Raw genomic sequence first — 18,361 nt, forward strand, 5'->3', positions numbered from 1 at the left:
AACCCTTAGTGTTGAAACCTGCACCTGGTAGGCTCCGAACAATAGGTCACTTCTGAAATCAACCTCTGCAACTTGCTCTTTTCCAGACCAGTGAAAAGAACATTTCATTTCTCTTGGAACTTGGTGCCCACCACACAAAACACTTTGGGGCTCTTTGCAAACAGCATACAAGTCATGAAAACTGTGCCATTACAGATGGAACAAACACCACAGACCTGAGAGTCTTTCATTTTGAGAATAATGCACATTAATCATGTGTTCCTTCCATTTCAGCAGGCTGTAAATGAAGCTCACATAAATGGTTGGGAAGGGGAGCAGAAAGGCAAATATGCAGATGCAGAAGAGGAAAACATGTGAAGAGCACACTGACTCAGAACTTGCAGCACCTCACCCAAGCCTCGCTTCTCCCATGGGCGGGGGGACTTCAGGTGAGTCGTTCCATGGTGCTTAACTGCTATCTTAACTGCTAGGCCAAATGCCCACCTCTATTTGCATCATTTTTAATCAGCTTAAGAAGGTACCACCATCAGTTACCTTACCCTAAGGCAAATAAACAGAATAATCTTGCACTACCAATTGTGAGGAATGAAGACTCCACATGTGCCTTGGTATTAGAGTGTAGTCACACCCCAGCAGAGAATGCCTGATATTGACAATTCAGCTTCCCTTTTCCTCTTGTCACACAATAGACTACATTTCCCAGCCTCCTCTGCACTTGGGCAGTCATATGAATTGGTTTTGGCCACTAGAATGTGAATGAGAATAATATGTGCCACTTCTAGGCCTGGCCCAAAAAATCTTCCTACATGTAATCCTCCCCATCAGCCCATTTAATGGAGAGAATTCTGAGGATCAAAGAGATGGCCACAAGATGTCCCTAAGTGAGAGCTTTGAGGAGAAAAACTCCCTGAAAAGAAACATCCTTATTGGATTGTTATTGAGCCAAAAAACCACAAAGTTTGTTAAACCTGTTAAATTTGGGAGTTGTTATTTCCATAGCTAAATAACCCTGGTTAACACTGTCAAATGGAAAATGATCTTAATGCAAAGGTAGCCTGCAAGTCTACTGACGGGCAAATGACCTCAGAGGCCACAGAACAGAAAGACTCACGGAGCAAAAGAAAATGCTCTAAGGGCCGGCACTGTGGCCCAGTGGGTTAACACTCTGGCCTGAAGCACCAGCATCCCACATGGGCACCGGCTCTAGTCTCGGCTGCCCCTCTTTCAATCCAGCTCTCTGCTATGGCCTGGTAAAGCAGTAGAAGATGGCCCAAGTCCTTGGGCCCCTGTACCCACCTGGGAGACCCGGAAGAATCTCCTGGCTCCTGGCTTTGGATCGGCGCAACTCCGACCGTTGCGGCCAATTGGGGAGTGAACCAGTGAATGGAAGACCTCTTTCTCTCTCTCTCTCTCTGCCTCTCCTTCTCTCTCTGTGTAACTCTGACTTTCAAATAAATAAATAAATCTTTTGAGAATTAAAATTAAATTAAAATTAAAAAGATTTATTTACAGCCGGCGCCGCGGCTCACTAGGCTAATCCTCTGCCTTGCAGCGCCGGCATACCAGGTTCTAGTCCCGGTCGGGGCGCCGGATTCTGTCCCAGTTGCCCCTCTTCCAGGCCAGCTCTCTACTGTGGCCCAGGAGTGCAGTGGAGGATGGCCCAAGTACTTGGGCCCTGCACCCCATGGGAGACCAGGAGAAGTACCTGGCTCCTGCCATCAGATCAGTGCACCATTGGAGGGTGAACCAACAGCAAAAGGAAGACCTTTCTCTCTGTCTCTCTCTCTCTCACTGTCCACTCCGCCTGTCAAAAAAAAAAAAAAAGATTTATTTATTTATTTGACAGGTAGAGTTATAGACAGTGAGAGAGAGAGACAGAAAGAAAGGTCTTCCTTCCATTGGTTCACTCCCCAAATGGCCACTATTGCCGGCGCTGTGCCGATCTGAAGCCAGGAGCCAAGTGCTTTCTCCTGGTTTCCCTTGTGGGTGCAGGGGCGCAAGCACCTGGGCCATCCTCTACTGCCCTCCTGGGCCACAGCAGAGAGCTGGACTGGAAGAGGACTAGAACCCAGTGACCATATGGGATGCTGGCGCGGCAAGGCAGAGGATTAGCCAAGTGAGCTACGGCGCCGACCCTAAATAAATAAATCTTTAAAAGAAAAAAGAAAACGCTCTAAGCACATGGGTTGAGGGAACAAGGACATAATTTCAGCCATTTTCGGTTCTTGTTACCCTTACTTTCATGTGACTATGCATTCCTTGTAATGGAGACAATCATACGTTCCAAGTCCCAATTGTCTCTAATGCTTCCTTTCATCGACAGCTGGCCCTAAACTGTATGCCACCCTTCATGATGAAGATCTCATCTTTCTGACTCATGCTGGCCTGGGATCGCTGGTTCTAATGAGAGAGCTGTGCCAATCCAAAGTCAGGAGCCAGGAGCTTCTTCTAGGCCTCCCACGGAAGTACAGGGCCAAGGACTCGGGCCATCTTCTACTGCTTTCCCAGGCCAGAGCAGAGAGCTCGATAGGAAGTGGAGCAGCTAGGACTAGAACTGGCGCCCATATGAGATGCCGGCACTTCAGGCCAGTGCCTTAACCTGCTACGCCACAGCGCCAGCCCCACCCCTACCTTCTTTCAAGAGATCAGTTCAGTCTCACACCCAACTGTTCTCCACCCCACCCCCTGCAGTCTTGCCCAGGTTTCAAAGCCCACAGGCCAGACTTGAAGAACCACGATGGAGAGGCTCACCTCCGCCTGCTGCCACCCCATCCCCATCCCTAGCTCACCTAAGACTTAAAAAGGCCCAGCCCGCTGGGGTCTGGACCCTGCCACGTGTTCAGTCTGTGTGCACACCGGCAGTTGGTCACCCTCCTCTGCAGATTTGTTTTCTTTGAATAAATTCAGTCTGGCTGCACGTTCATATCCCATCTCCTCTCTGTTCTGTGCATTTTTCTTACATTTGGTGCCCCGTGTGAGGAGGCACTAATCTGCCCCCTTTTTCTTACATGGTTTACTGAATTAATTAAAAACAAAAGTGAGAAGCCGAGAGAAAAGGCAGAGTCAGACGGACAGGGTAACACACCTGGGGTTGAGACCACACTGAATCCTGGGCCACGAGAAGTTCACGTGTCCTGTCTGTGAGCCAGCATGCTCCCTCTGACAGTGTAGCTGCGAGCACCAGAGCTGGGGCTCACACAGCACCATGCCTCAGGGATCTCAGGGGTCCCCTCCTGTCCCTCGGAGTGCCCAGTGTCATCCTTGCTCCTCACATCTCTGGACCCACCTGATTCAGCAAAGCCAACCACAGCGAATGTCTAGGCCCCAGCTCCGCCACCCCACAGTGTGACAGACCAGAGGAGCAGAGGAGATCTGGAGGCCCCGATACCATGTCTAACCTTCTCCTCATTTCTTTCAGTTCTCAAGAAAAGGCCCAGAGGATATGGTTAACAGTTCTTTGGTCAACTACTGAGGCTCCCCCAGACAACAAGGGGCAGCCCTTCCCTGCGGTGCAGTAAGAAGGAATTTTTTTCTTCTCTGCTCCTTAGCATCGTGAAACTCTCCAGAAACAACGATAGCACCTGTAACTATTTTCCTCAAGACAAATTAAAGTATCAGAAATGGCAAAAAAAAAAAAAAGAGAGGGAGAGAGAGAAAAGAGAAAAATGGCAATTGCCAAAAACTAAATTCCCTCTCCTAAATTATTCTATTAGCCTAAATTATATTCCTTTATTAAGATAAAGACTGGCAGCTCATAAGAAACTACTCACCATGCTATGAAATTTTGCTCAGGGACCTAAAGTTTATATAATTGGGGTGGACTTTTTAAGAAAAAACTATATGAAAGATTTTATTTTCACAAATTTAAACAAAAGTGTGGGACCATGTGACCACATGGGAAGACCATTTCTCAGGGTCTTAAAAGCAGCCCAAGAAAATGAAGAGCCCTGGGGATGCCATTGTGGCATAGAGGGTTAAGCCACCACCCACAATGCCAGCATCCCACATATGGGCACAACTTCCTGCTAATGGCCTGGGTAATCAGTGGAAGATGGCCTAAGTGCTTGGGCCCCTGTACCCATATGGGAGATCCGGATGAAGCTCCTGGCTTCAGATTGGCCAGCTCCAGCAGTTTTGGCCACTTGATGAGTGAACCAGTGGATGGAACATCTCTCTTTCTCTGTGTTTCCTTCTCTCTAACTCTGCCTTTCAAATAAATAAATAAATCTTTAAAGAAAAAAAAGAAAATGAGGAGCCCTGAGACTAGACATCAGTCATTCAAAGTCAAAGCACTCCTGAAAAGGCTATCTTTCCAAAAGTTCATGGAACATTTGTAATGTGGAAAAAAAAATCTATGCATGGATTAAAAAAAAAAAAGTGTTTGGCACCAAAATAAACTTGCCTTTTAATTCCATTTTACATGAGATTTGTGAAGTATCATATTTCTGCAAAGGAGGCCTGAAGAGAAAGTGCCAGCAAGGGATGTTTAAAGGCTGAATCTCCACATTTCCAAGCAATTAAAAATCACAGTTGAGGATCAGGGGTCTAGCAGTGACAATGCTGCTGAAGACACCTCATCCCGTATCACAGTGCCTGGCTGTGGGTTCCAGTCCCAGCTCCTGAGGACCACCCACATGTGAGACCTGGATTGAGTTCCCACTCCTAGCTTCAGCCCCGTCCTCGTCCTGGCCATTGCAAGCATTTAGGGAATGAAACAATAAATGGGAGCTCACCCTCTTTCTCTCTCATCTTCCCTTTTGAAATTTAAAACAAACAAATCAACAAAAATCCCTGACATTGCCTTAACACTCAGTTCACAGCTGATCTTTATCCCTCAGAAATAATCAAACAGCCAGACGATATTGCAGACGATATTTGAAATGCCTTCAGCAAAATCTCACAGGGCAATAGAAGGGGAGGGGGGCAGTGACTAGTAATTTTCAGCTAATGACCTGGAAGCAGTCTCCACGTTCTGCCTCAGGACACTGCCTGAAGTCTCGCTTGCATCTCTTCTCCCTCATGAGCTTGCCTGCAAAGTGTGCACATGTCCCAGCATAATTCCTTTCCAAGCACACCTTCCCTCCCCCCGGACTACTCACAGTGGTGAGGGTCTGGGAAAGAGGCCAGCCTCCAGGACCAGGCCATTTTCCTGATGCTTTGTCCCTGGCTTTTATTTTTTTGGGAATCGTGCAGTGTCAGTCACAGTCCCCCTTGCTCCCTGCTGGCTTTACACGGCTCATGATGGGAATGGCAGGGACAGCAGGATGTGCAAAGTAGATAGAGAAGCATGGGTGTCCAGTCCAGATCACTGCTTTACAAACTGAATGCAAACAGGGTACAGAAACAGGCAGGCTTCTCCAACGCAATCAGATGGAAATGGCAACACGCAGCCAAGAGGTTGCTTTGTCTTCCTGTTGGCAAACATCTGTGCGATGTGGAAACATCTGGAGAGCCAGCTCTACCAGATGTTAGGCACCAGGTAGATGGGGCCTCTCCCCCCATCCATCATTTCCACAGCCAACTGTTCACCTGCTCCTTCCCAGAGACCTTGCGCAAGGGCCTTGCAGCGCAGGGTGGGACGGTAGGGATGTGCCCAAAGGCAGCTCCTGAGACAGGAGCCAATGCCAGGCAGCACGGCACTGACGCCTGCTTTATTCCAAAGGGGAGGCTGCAAAGGATGGCGCTTTACCTCCCTGCAGAGCCCCAGTCCTTGCGGGAGGGCTCTGCTCTCACCACAGCTCACTGGCCTCAAAGGCCTGATGGTTCCCCCAACTAACTGCAGCTTCTGACCTGCGAACTCCAGGTCACGTGGCAGCCAGCAAACTTGCTCAGCCCCTCGCTGGTTGCCCTCTCCCGGCTGAAGACAACAAGGTCCCTGCTTTGGAGCCAGAGGGACACAATGACCTCCTTATCCATTTGTAAACAGACTCTTCCCTTGCAAATCTCTGCTAATAAGCACAGCTTATCTTTACTTACCAGGTAGCGCCTTTCCCTCCTGTGATACCAGAAGGTCCAATGAAGGAAAGGGGAGAGAAAAGCATTTTCTGCAAAATGACAAGGAGGCAGCACTTTTTCTATCTAAAAATACCGAGGTGTCCTTCTGCTTCGTGGATGCTAACTTGTCAGAGATGGCTGCGGGACAGCTTCAGGAAAGTTCTTGTGAGAACTCTGCATAGCTTATGCATGGAGGGCAGGTCCTGTTCAACTCTTGCAATTCTGCTCACGCTTCCACCCGTGGAGCTAACTCCACAGCGCAAGAGAAATGTCAAAGTCAGCTGGGGTGGCCCCTGCCTTGCACAGTTTCACCTACACACTCAAAATTCATAAATGAACTTCAACAGCAGCCTTGGTTCACCACACGCCCCACCTCATAAACCAGGCGCAAAAGTCTACATTCTGGGCTCGGGTATAGGAGTTTCTTTTCCTGAAACATACTTCATGGCTTGTACGCTGTCTTAATGCTCAAGATAATACTTTCCAAATAGGCACTCAACCGTAGTCTCTTTCACAGAACTTCAGAAAACCACAGTTCAGCATAAGGGCACGGCAAGTCGGGACCCTTCACCTCTAAGGCTGTCCTTTGGCTTTTTATAAGGACAGAACAGGACAAGTCTCAGTCCTGCAATGAGCAGTGGACCCAGCGACAATCCAAAGCTCTCTCCCAGTTTCACAGGGAGCTCTAAGCAAGCATACTTCCAAAGTGGATATGGTTAGGTTTTAAAAGAAAAAAAGTGGCTTCCTTTAGCTAAAATGATTGTAAATTCCCCAAGGGATATGTTCCTCCTTTCTAGAAAAATAAGCTCCACCTGGATACCTAGCAAAGGCTTCCGGTGGATCCCATATCTGCCCAACTGCCAGGTGCCTGAGGGCAGGAAACGTATCCGGATCATTTGTTAAACCCCTGACACTAACCGCAGGCCCTAGGGGCAGTGCAGGTTGTGACTGTAACTAGTTGAGCACTTAGAGTGTGTCAGAAACTTTGCTGCGCCCTTTATATGAATTCACTGATTCCTCCCAGCAACCTATGAGGCAGGTACTATTAACAACCTTAGTCCACAGGTGGGAAAACTCAGTAGTAACTCCCCAGAATCAGACTCTGATAAGTGGCAGAGATGAGATTCCAACCCAGGCCTCTCTGACCCCAGAACCCATGAATCGAACCACTGTGATGATGTGGCCTGTCTCTGTCCCAGCTGCTTGCAGATGCCCTACAGCTGGCATTTGCCACTGTGAATGTTGGCTGAGCCAGGAGGTCCCACGTAGGCTCCACAGCTACGGTGTCCTTGAGGAGAATGGGTCAATTTTCCCAGCATCCCCAGCAAGCAGAGGGGCAAGCGTGTCTCACAGGTCCCAATGGTTTCATGCTACCCCTTCCTACAGTGGCAGAGACAGGGACTGTCTGGTTCCACCTCCCTACAGTCCGAGATCTGGTTTGTGGCACAGAGTAGTGTGTTTCTCGGAACTTCAACTATAAAGATGTTCCATTTTGATTCTCACCTTAGGGCTTTCTTCTTGCAGAAATGACCAGCTAGTATCTGGGGGTGTGGGAGAGGGGACTTTTCCTTAATTCTTTGTTACCTTTTAGGAAGGAATGCAAAAGTGAACCTAAAGGCAAGAAAGACCAGAAAGAGGAATAGATTCTCTGGTGATCAGCCACTCCCAACAGACTAATATACCACTTGGTCATATGTGCAACTGGCTTTCTATTGGATGTGAGCAAGAGGACAAGAACCATACCTTTCCCGTGCTCCCAGCACAGCGTGGGTCATGGTAGGCACTCAATAAACATTTGTTGAGTCAATGCTGGACATTGCCAAGGCAGCCTCATTTGGCATGGTCTGCGGGAATAAAGTATAAAAAAGTAAGATGGAATGAAACAGACACCCCCATGGTTCTTGGCAAAGTTAAACTCTCTGTACCTAATAAAAGGTAACAGCGCTCTTCTGCTGGAACTCTGTGGCCTCCTCATTGATTACAAGTGAACTCATATTGAGGAATAAGTATTTTCACATCTAGACCCAAAGCACTCATCATTCAGGCACAAGTGAGACTGGCAATCAGGGCTGGGACAGCAGAAATGAGGAACCTGGCACCAGGCTATGAAAATGCAGTTCCATGGGAGTTGTTTGAGCTATGCAAGTCGGAATACTAACCTGAGACACAGATACTTCCTTTGAGCTCCACAGAAGTTAATTTGCAAAATGTCATCCCATTGCACATGCACCACTGTTCCCCTTATTCTCCTTCTTGTATACTCTTTTTTTTTTTTTTTTTTTTTGACAGGCAGAGTTAGACAGTGAGAGAGACAGAGAGACAGAGAGAAAGGTCTTCCTTCTGTTGTTTCACCCTCCAAATGGTCCCTACGGCTGGCGCACTGTGTTGTTCCAAAGCCAGGAGCCAGGTGCTTCCTCCTGGTCTCCCATGCAGGTGCAGGGCCCAAGCACTTGGGCCATCCTCCACTGCACTCCCTGGCCACAGCAGAGAGCTGGACTGGAAGAGGAGCAACCGGGACAGAATCCGGTGCCCCAACCGGGACTAGAACCCGGGGTCCCGGCACCACAGGCAGAGGATTAGCCAAGTGAGCCGCGGCAATGGCCACCTCCTTCTTGTATACTCTTGACATGTCTTTTTAAAAATTTTTTAAAATTTTTATCCTTATTCCACAGATACAACTCCAAGAAAACAACCATAATGCACCCCCCACCTCCCTTTACTTCCTCTTCTTCTTCAACTTTTGCAAATACACAAACCCACTCCACTCTGTCATTACAGGCCTATGGCAGCACTAACCCTAATACTCAACCAGTAAAAAAATATAAAGACCACAACTCCACAGGAACATAAATAATGGCTAAAAACAACAATAAAATCACAAGATGTCTGTTTCTTTCCTACACCTTTTCTGTATTCTATATTAACTACTACATATCAGAGACGAATCAGACTGGTTCTTATCCTCACAGATGCAGGTAACACACAAGGCAAGACAAGTCTATATTTTAAAGGGAAAATCATCAGTTCCAGAAAGGGCCAGAGACTTTGCTGTAGGAGCTCAGAGGGATTTGAATGATTCCAACAGGAGGGAACAAGGAAGGCTCCAAAGCAGAGGCCGCTGTTTTGGAACTGAGTCTCCAGTGTTCAAAAGGAAGCACTTGGAAACAGAATCTAAACATATACACTGGGTATGGCTTATAAATAACTAATCTACGGAATTTTCTGTGTCCTAAAGAAATGCCTGCCTAAATGCCTCAGCTAGATTTCCAGCAATATAAAACATGTATGTGCAAAACAAGGTACTACACGCTCTCCACTGGAAAACTCAGTGTCGGCTGAGCCCAAACCCTAACAAGCAAGACCTAGTGCCATGATGTCTACATGTCACAAGCAAGGCCCTGCGGGAGTTTTTTTCTCACCCACAGTCACACAATTAATTACAGAGCCAAGATTGAAACTCAGGTGGTCAGAGTTCAAACACTGCCTCTCAGACAAAGGAACACAATAATAAAGTGATCGTTCTCAGATAATTAAGTCCCCTTGAAAATATGCTTACGAGAAAAACAAATTTTAGATCTTGGTATCTTATGGCACAATCCATCTGGGAAAATATGTTTCAGACTGAAAAGATACAAGCACAGGCACCATTGGCTGGCATTCCAGGGTATTTTGTGCTGTGACCGGTAGATGGCAGAAAGGGACAAGAAAAACACTGGAAGCCACAGTGGGAATCGCAGCCCTGCAGCTAGCTCCCAGCCAGCAGGATGAAATACATTTTGCCTGCAATATGGTTTGTTTAAAGTAACAAATCCTTTCTTAAAGCCAGCTCTTGAGTGGAGACTGTCATTGTTTGTTTGAAACTCTCCAGTCCCCAACTGCTAATGACGCAAGGAACAGCCTCAGCAGCATCACCCCGGAGCTGTGGTCGGGCTCTGGCCAGGCTGACCAAGCCACCCCAGCCTCATCCAGGGCCTCTCTTCAACTGCAGAAAAGGTAGGACTGCGCCAGCGATCAAGTCAGCAAAGTAGCTGGCGATGCAGTAAGAGTAAGCCCCGTAAAGACCGAGGCCAGCAGAGCATTCCTTCAGTGAGGCTGGGTCACACCTACTGTGTGAGCACAGGAAAGCCTGGCAGCTGCTATTTAACCTCCCCCTGCTCCCTAGCTGCTCACTTGTGCCAAATGAGCCAGGAAAGAAGCTACTTCCCTGGATTTGTTTCCCAAGCAGCTCTGCCATGAAAAATCTGAGAACAGAATTCTAAGCAAACCTCAGAGAGTCCCAGTGTCATCTTCCACTACAAAGGAGTTCTCCCATTATTAAAGATGCTTCAGAAGCTACAGAAGAAATTATAAACTTGATTTTATAGACATTTTAATCTTCTGAACTGCAAAAAGTACTTTAAAATCAAAAGGAAAAATGTAACACATGTGACACAGAACTAATGTTCTTAAACAGAAATACACTAAGAACTATCATCAATAGAATTTGTATATCAAAGAATGCTATAAATCAATAAAAGAGGAAGGAGGAAGAAGGGTGGGAGCATTCACTATGTTCCTAACTCTGTATTTATGAAATTTGCATACCTTAAATAAATTAAACACACACACAAAGAATGCTATAAATCAACAGAAGAGGCAATTCACAGGATAAAGAGGAACAAAGGACCCCCTAAACTCTGGGAATAAGTTCTACAGCATTTGTAACAGAGAACTACGAATTCAGACACACGAAGTTATTTTTTACCCCTGGGTTTGGGATTCCAGCCATATCTTAGGGCACTGGTAAATTCAAGTTGGCAGAAGTTACTCTAGAACGCTTTGACATTTAGGAGCATGTTTGCAGGGTCAACGTTGTGGAACAGGCACTTAAACCACTGCCTGCAATGCTGGTATCACATATCTGAATGCCAGTTCAAGTCCTAACTGCTCTGCTTCCGATCCAGTTCCCCGCTAATGCACCTGGAAAGGAAGCAGAGGGTGGCCCATGTGCTTGGACCCCTGCCACCTACGTGGGAGACCCAGATGGAGTTCTTGGCTCCTGGCTTCAGCCTGGCCCAGCCCTGGTCATTGAGGCTACTTGGGTAGTGAATCAGCAGATGGAAGATCTTTCTCCCACCCCAATTTTCCCTCTCTATAATTCTGGCTTTTCAAATAAATAAAAATATCTTGTTTATTCCCTTGACTCAGAAACTCTAGTCCGTGCCTCCCTCACTCTCATGCACTCATCAGTCTCCTGGCTTCCCACAATTTCCATAGCCTGACCATGGCCCAACTGGGTCCCAGAATCGTTTCTGAACCCTGACTCCAGGACTGTACAATGATCACAGCAAAGCTCAGGCCTCAGCAGGATGCCCTTTCCCTTCCCCTACCTTCTTAATGGCCCCTCCCTCACCCTATCTTAGTAAATGATTGTACCACTCACATTTAAGTCCCCAAACCTTGGGCTCCTCATTGAGTCTTTCTCTGCCAGACACATGTATATCTTTAACTTGCTGTTCTAGAACACTCTCTCCATTTGGTTCATTTAGGTCTCTCATCAGAGAAGCCTTTCCTGACAGTCCCTGACCCCAAAATAACACCCCTAGCACTCCCCTGCTTCATTGTTCTTAGTGTGTCACTGCCTGATTTCTATTCACCTGTTCGTAGTCTGTCTTGTACAAGCATGTTCTGCCATTCGGGCAAGATCCATCTCTGTCTCCAGCACCATACTCCTGGTACCTAGCACAAAGCAGTTCTCAAAAATAGATGCGGGATGAATGAATCTAGGGCTTTATCTTACCAATATGTGTGTATATAGATAGAAGGGATCCTCAAAAAGTTATAGAAGTACATATGATGAAAAAATATGCATAGATTTCAACATTTCTGCACCAACATAATCTTTTAATTTCATTTTTCCATAAACTTTTGAAATACATATATATATATGCACAAACTCATGTTCAATTAAATGCACCTTAATATGACTGATTAAGTGAATTGTGATTAAACAGCCTCCATTTCCTCATATTAAAAACTATATGGGTGCTGGTTCAAGTCCCAGCTGCTCCACTTCTGATCCAGCTCCCTTCTAATGTGCCTGGGAAGGCAGATAAGAGACCTGGAGGAAGCTCCAGCTTCCTGGCTTTGGATTGGCACAGACCCAGCTGTTCAGCCGGAGAGAACTTTCTCTCTCCCTCTGCCTCTGCCTCTCTGTAACTCTGCCTTTTAAATAAAATAAGTAAAGTTAAAAAAAAAAAAAAACCTATGGGAAAGGGGCCAGTGCTGTGGCGTAGTGGGTAAAACCACCACTTGCATTGTTGGCATCCAAATGGGTGTTGGTTCAAGTCCCGGCTTCTCTACTTCCAATCCAACTCTGCTATGTCCTGGGAAGGCAGTGGAAGATGGCCCAAGTCCTTGGGGTCCTGGCTCTTTGCGTCAGATCTGCCCAGCTACTTGGGGAATGAACCAGTAGATGAAAGACTTCTTTCTCTCTGTCTCTGCCTCTCTGTAACTCTGCCTTTAAAATAAAAATAAAATAAATCTTTTTAAAAAACTATAGGAGAAAAGTACCTACCTCATGTGGTTTTTGCGAGAATAAAATTACAATTATGTCTGACACTTGTTACACAGGTGTATTCAATAATAAACATCAGCTGCCAGCAAGGAGCAAGCAGTTGCCTTGTAACCATTAAGAAGAATGAGTTAAATTAAATACACTGGCATGGAAGCTGTCCACAAAATATTGGGAATGGAGCAAAACTAAGTAACTAACTGAAGGCCAATGTGACCAATATTTTGTGGACAGCTTCACTCCCAAATGGCCACAGTGGCCGGAGCTGCGCCTATCCAAAGCCAGGAGCCAGGAGCTTCCTCCAGGTCTCCCACGTGGGTGCAGGGGCCCAAGGATTTGGGCCATCTTCTACTGCTTTCCCAGGCCACAGCAGAGAGCTGGATTGGAAGTGGAGCAGCCGGGACTTGAACCAGCGCCCATATGGGATGCCGGCTCCACAAGCAGAGGATTAACCTACTGTGCCACAGCACCAGCCCCAAACAATTATATGTTTAATTGTAGATAAAAAGTTATTACACTGCAGATAATCATGCTGCCTCACTAACCAGGATGCCTGACATCCTGGCTAACCCTGGAGGGCTGCGGTGGCAGGAATGGCAAAGGAGAGGGTTTGAGGACGAGGAGGAAGCCTGTGTGGTCCTGTGCTTCCCACACCTGGCCCAGTTCCTGGCACAAAGCACATGCTCTGGAGTGAAGGAGAGCAAACAGCAGATGCAACCGAATCAGTCTTCCCAGTCCAGCAAAAGGTCACTCTGTGGATCAGATTCCGACACAGCTGGGACTGAATGGGTGGCCGTCCTGGACCAGGCTTTGCATTTCACCTTTGTTGACTCATTCCCCCCAGCCGCACCCTCCAGCCATCCTGAGAGCTTGCTTTCAAAAGCAAAGCTAGCAGGTTTCTCACTAGACTAGCAACATGTGTTTGCTCACTGACTTGTCCTGAACTTGTGGTGTAGTCTCAGCTTTCACCTATGAAAACACGAGGCAGGCGGGGGCAGCCTTTCGTGAGCAGTTTGACCTCGTGCAATACATTTCCTTGGTGTGACCTAACAGCAGGGCTGTTCTCCAAGAGTCCGAGGGGCTCTGGTTCTCATCTATTTTCTTCCAAAATTAAATTAGTATTGTAAATGCAGTAAATAAGTTTTATAAAAACTTTCACACAGTGCAAGAAAAAGAAAAAATTTTAAGAAAAAATCATTACATTGCTGGTTCCTTCTCTCTGTCCCAGACCTGTCTGGGTTTTATTCACTGTAACTAGCCACCACAGCCAACTGCCAATTTGGGGTATCTCACCAGACTTTTTTCTGAAACTTTCCCTGAGATTGTATTAGGCATATTGCTTTGCAACATTGGTCTTCCTGTAACCAGGAGACACCCTGGAAAACAGTGCTTTTGGGTTGCCTACTTCTGATGGCCTTCCAGGACTAACTTTAAACCACACATTGCTGCTTTTATAGGAGGTATAAGCTAAATCAGATCTCATAAAAAGTTGGTTTTGTTTTCAGTTTTCTCCTGTAAGGAGTTGTCCCCAAAACACTGGGTAAAATTTGGGGGTGCTGGTGAAAGTTAAACAGGAAGAAAACTGAAGATCTGCCTTTGGCTACCTCTTTAGACATTGAAGAGTACCTTTCAAAGCAGAGAACACAGTTCAATATCAGAAAAGCATTGCCCAGTTCCCAGAATTCCTCAGAAACACTGCTGCTTGGTTCTATCCAAATATCTTATTATTAGTGGTAAAATGAAGAGTTCTAGAAGTGAGAATATTTCTGTTCTATTTTGAACAGAAGAGATTTAAATCCTCCTCTTCTCTATAACCATAAACCTTTCAAAGGTAGATCTTGAATTCAAAGATAAACTACCCCTGAAACGCATTCCAAAGAATTTTCATCCACATTCAGCAGTTCCTGCACTTAACCTTCATTCCTTTGGATTTCCCCCTCAGGCCTGCACATCCTTTCTGGCCCTACCCTCAGCCCCTGGCCATCAATATGAGCCTTGGCAGGCAGGAAAAGCTTCCACCAGCTCAGCAGGAAACTGGTGTATGCATCTCCCACCTCCTTCCTTGACCACCATGGAAAACCCAGCATAGCTGTAGGAACAGGTCATGGGGAGAATGAGTCAAGGGAAAGCTATGGGAGGTTTAGGAGCACTCACATTGATGGCAGTCATCCTGAAGTCTGTCTGGATGGAACTCTCAGATGAAATCGGGGGTCACCAGAAGAAACAGCCACTCAGCACTCTGAGCATCCAGTGACTTTGCAGAGACATATGACAAGTACAGTCATAAACTCAAGTCCTAGGACTTAGCCTTGCAAGATGTTTATCTTAATTCTGTTGAGTAGCACAACTGTTCAGCACTACCAATGCACTGTGATATGTTAACATGATTATAGATAAATTTTTTTAAATTTTTGCCCTATGGGAACAAAGAAGCCACAGCCCACTGTTCCAAAAAACATTCTCCTTTAGAGGAAATCACCAAAGCAACAATCTAGAAATTTTGCCATTGCCACACTTTAAAGGCCTGAGTTTTCCAGACAGAGAGTCCCTTAGGTGCACAGACAATAAGAGAATGAGGCACCAGAACACTGGGGACCAAGAGTAGGTCCTAAAGAGTGTGTATCTGCTTATTAAAAAAATAAGGAATAAGTTTAGCACTGTAGGACAATGGTTAAATGTCTCAAAATTCAAAGGGAAACATACATCCAACACAGAATTCTCTGCCCAGTGAAATTGCAAAGTCTCAATTTTTCCTTTCTCAGGAAGTTTCTAGATCAAAGAAAAAAAGACAATGTACAATGGATCTATGAAAGGGGGGACTCTTACTTAAGGGGGACACAAGGGAACCACTAAGATGTCAGAGAAAAAATATTCCAGGATGATCACTCTCCCCAAGCCCAGCATGCAGCAGGTCCAAAAGCTCTCAGAACACTGTCTGCTACAAGAAAAGGACAGAACTCCTGGTGTATTTGAGGGATGCTTAGACAGCCAGGGGTGGGGATGGAGGATGAATGAGTGATGAATACATAGAAACCTAAGCAAACAAAGCATGAGATAATGATTAACTTTAGGAAAAACGGTTGTGCGAGGAAAAAGGCGTATCCTGCATTGCTCACATGGGACTAGTGTTCATATCAAAGTAATGTAAATACTGAATATGGATCTCACTGAAAGAATGACTTCACGCTACTGGGAGGATGCAGGAGTGTGGACAAGCAGCAATATATGTACAGTAGAAGTGGACAGAGAGGTATCAAGCTTTGCCTGCCCTTGTGAAAATTCATTGAATAATGCCTACAAATTGGGAAAATTAAGAAGTACATGAAAATGAGAGGGGAAAAGCCAAAAGAGTTAAGAGTGTCTGATGCCAGAAATAGAAGACGCAGATAAAAATGGGTAAGGCATAGGTGGTTTTTATAATACTCCTTGCAGAGCCATTCCACTTTTAAACTATGTGCACATGTATTTTTGACTTTAAAAAATCAAGGAGGGGAGGCCGGCACTGCGGCTCACTAGGCTAATCCTCCGCCTGAGGTGCCAGCACTCTAGATTCTATCCCGGCTAGGGCGCCGGTTTTGTCCCGGTTGCCCCCCCTCTTCCAGTCCAGCTCTCTGCTGTGACCTGGGAAGACAGTGGAGGATGGCCCAAGTGCTTGGGCCCTGCACCTGCATGAGAGACCAGGAAGAAGCACCTGGCTCCTGGCTTCAGATTGGTGCAGTGCACCAGACGCAGCGCGCCGGCCATAACTGCCATTTGAGGGGTGAACCAATGGAAGGAAGACCTTTCTCTCTCTTTCTCTCACTGTCTAACTCTGCCTGTCCAAAAAAAAAAAAAAAAAAAAAAAAAATCAGGGAGGGGCAAAAAAGCTAAAAACACATTGTCCTCTAGACTATTTCCATCTTTCACAGCCTGGGAATCACTGTCATAGTTAAGACTACATAAAGCAGAAATTAAAACACGAGCTTTGAGTCAGACATATCTTGGCTCAAATCCTGGAGCTCTCAGCTACTCATCAGGACCTTAGAAAAGTTACTTTACACTTCTGAGTCACAATTTCTCATCTGTAAAATGAGGATGGTGGGGGACAGCTCTGTGGCGCTGTGGGTTAAGGCCGCAGCCTGCAGTGCTAGCATCCCATATGGGTGCCGGTTCAAGTCCCAGCGGCTCCACTTCTGATCCATCTATGGCCAGGGAAAGCAGAAGATGGCCCAAGTCCTTGGGCCCCTGCACCCACATGGGAGACCCGGACGAAGCTCCTAGCTTCGGATCAGCTCAGCTCTGGCCATTGTGGTCATTTGGGGAGGATGGAAGACCTCTTTCTCTCTGGCTCCACCTCTCTCTGTTACTTTGTCTTTCAAATAAAATAAAATAAATCTTTTAAAAAATGGGGATGGTGGTAATAATAGTATCTGTCTTGTTTGGTATTGCAAAGAAAAAAAATGGTTCACAAAAAGCACTTTAAAAGTTAGATATTATTATTGCTAGGGAAGTAGGCCAAAACCCAGAGATCAGGTTAATGGAAATAAATTCAGTGCTAGCTGTGTGTCTGCCTGGCTATATGAAGTCTGCTACAATCCATAACTCAACATCTGGTATACTGTCTGGCATACTCAGAATGGTTCTATGAATATCTTTTGAAGGAATGAATTCATGCATGCACGTATAACTCTTAGCCTCCAAATCTCTCTAGATATTCTAGAAACAGTTCAACCACAGGGAGAGGAAAGATAACGAACCCTGGACTCAGGCTGTTAGTTGTCAACAAATAATGTGTCTTTCATTCCTCAATATTTGAACTTCAAGTTTTAGCTGGGCATGTGGCTATCCAGAAGGAGACAACACTTCTTCCTGATAGTACTTATCTTCTGCTCTTGGATTTTTCTCCCCTACTCCCTGTTTCCTAGCTGTTCGGTCTGCTTTCTCTGGCTCCTCAAAGGTAAACTCATGGCACCACTGCTTTGACATTGCCCATTCTGGCTCTTGGGCCGACAAATCGAGGAGATGAATAACTGGGAGAGAAGTCGACATCTGACTGATGTAACTGAGGATCCTCATTTATAAACAAATGCCTATGCTGACCCCAACAGATGTTCAATAAATGTACTTTGACATTTTTCGGCTAAGCCAATAAGGTGACTTTTACCCAAAGTATAACTAAATGATCTGTTTCCTTAGTTATTTTACTAGTTTATCCACGGATAAATCTCTGCTCCTGGATTGGCTGGAAGTAGCTAGTTTTCAAGGAAGGTTTTAAGAATTTCTCTTTCTCACACATTGACGATGCTTGTGGGTCATCTCATTTACCAACTCTTGCCTCTCATGTTTTCAATATGCCAACACCAACAGAGGTAACAGAACTGACAAGAATGACAAAATGGATCCTGTCTCCATGGGAAAATGAAAAATAGTCACTTCAGGAGGGAGACTCTCCTCCGGAAATCAAAGTTTTTTTCATAAAAAACCAAAAGATTGATGCCATGGGAAGCTACTAGACTTGCTATGTCAATAACTAAATACTCTTTGAAAGAACTGATTCTCCAGGTCTTCAAAGAAGGAGGTACCTTTCTCTGAAGGGAGGAGAGAACCTCCACTTTGACTATGACCTTGTCTAAACAAGATAAGAGTCGGAGAACTCAAAAGCCTTCCATAGCCTTGGAAACTCATGACTGGAGCATAGGGAGATTACTGATGCCATAAACAGGAGTGTCAATTGGTAAAGTCAACAACAGGAGTCACTGTGCACTTACTTCTCATGTAGGATCTCTGTCCTTAATGTGCTGTACATTGAGACTTAATGCTATAACGAGTACTCAA

General features: G+C 45.8%; 1 long non-coding RNA gene across 5 annotated transcripts in view; it reads right to left on the minus strand.

Annotated features, from left to right (window-relative positions):
• Positions 1-18,361, minus strand: part of LOC103350973 (uncharacterized) — a 265,690-nt gene that overhangs the window by 195,399 nt on the left and 51,930 nt on the right. For all 5 annotated transcript variants that reach the window (XR_016219631.1, XR_016219624.1, XR_016219630.1 and 2 more), the window contains one exon: positions 7,738-7,838. This is a non-coding gene — a long non-coding RNA (uncharacterized LOC103350973). The remainder of the gene's footprint in view (positions 1-7,737; positions 7,839-18,361) is intronic.

The sequence above is a fragment of the Oryctolagus cuniculus genome, chromosome 13 (assembly GCF_051225735.1).
Source record: "Oryctolagus cuniculus isolate XC-2025 breed Fujian yellow rabbit chromosome 13, ASM5122573v1, whole genome shotgun sequence".
NCBI classification, from domain to species: domain Eukaryota; kingdom Metazoa; phylum Chordata; class Mammalia; order Lagomorpha; family Leporidae; genus Oryctolagus; species Oryctolagus cuniculus.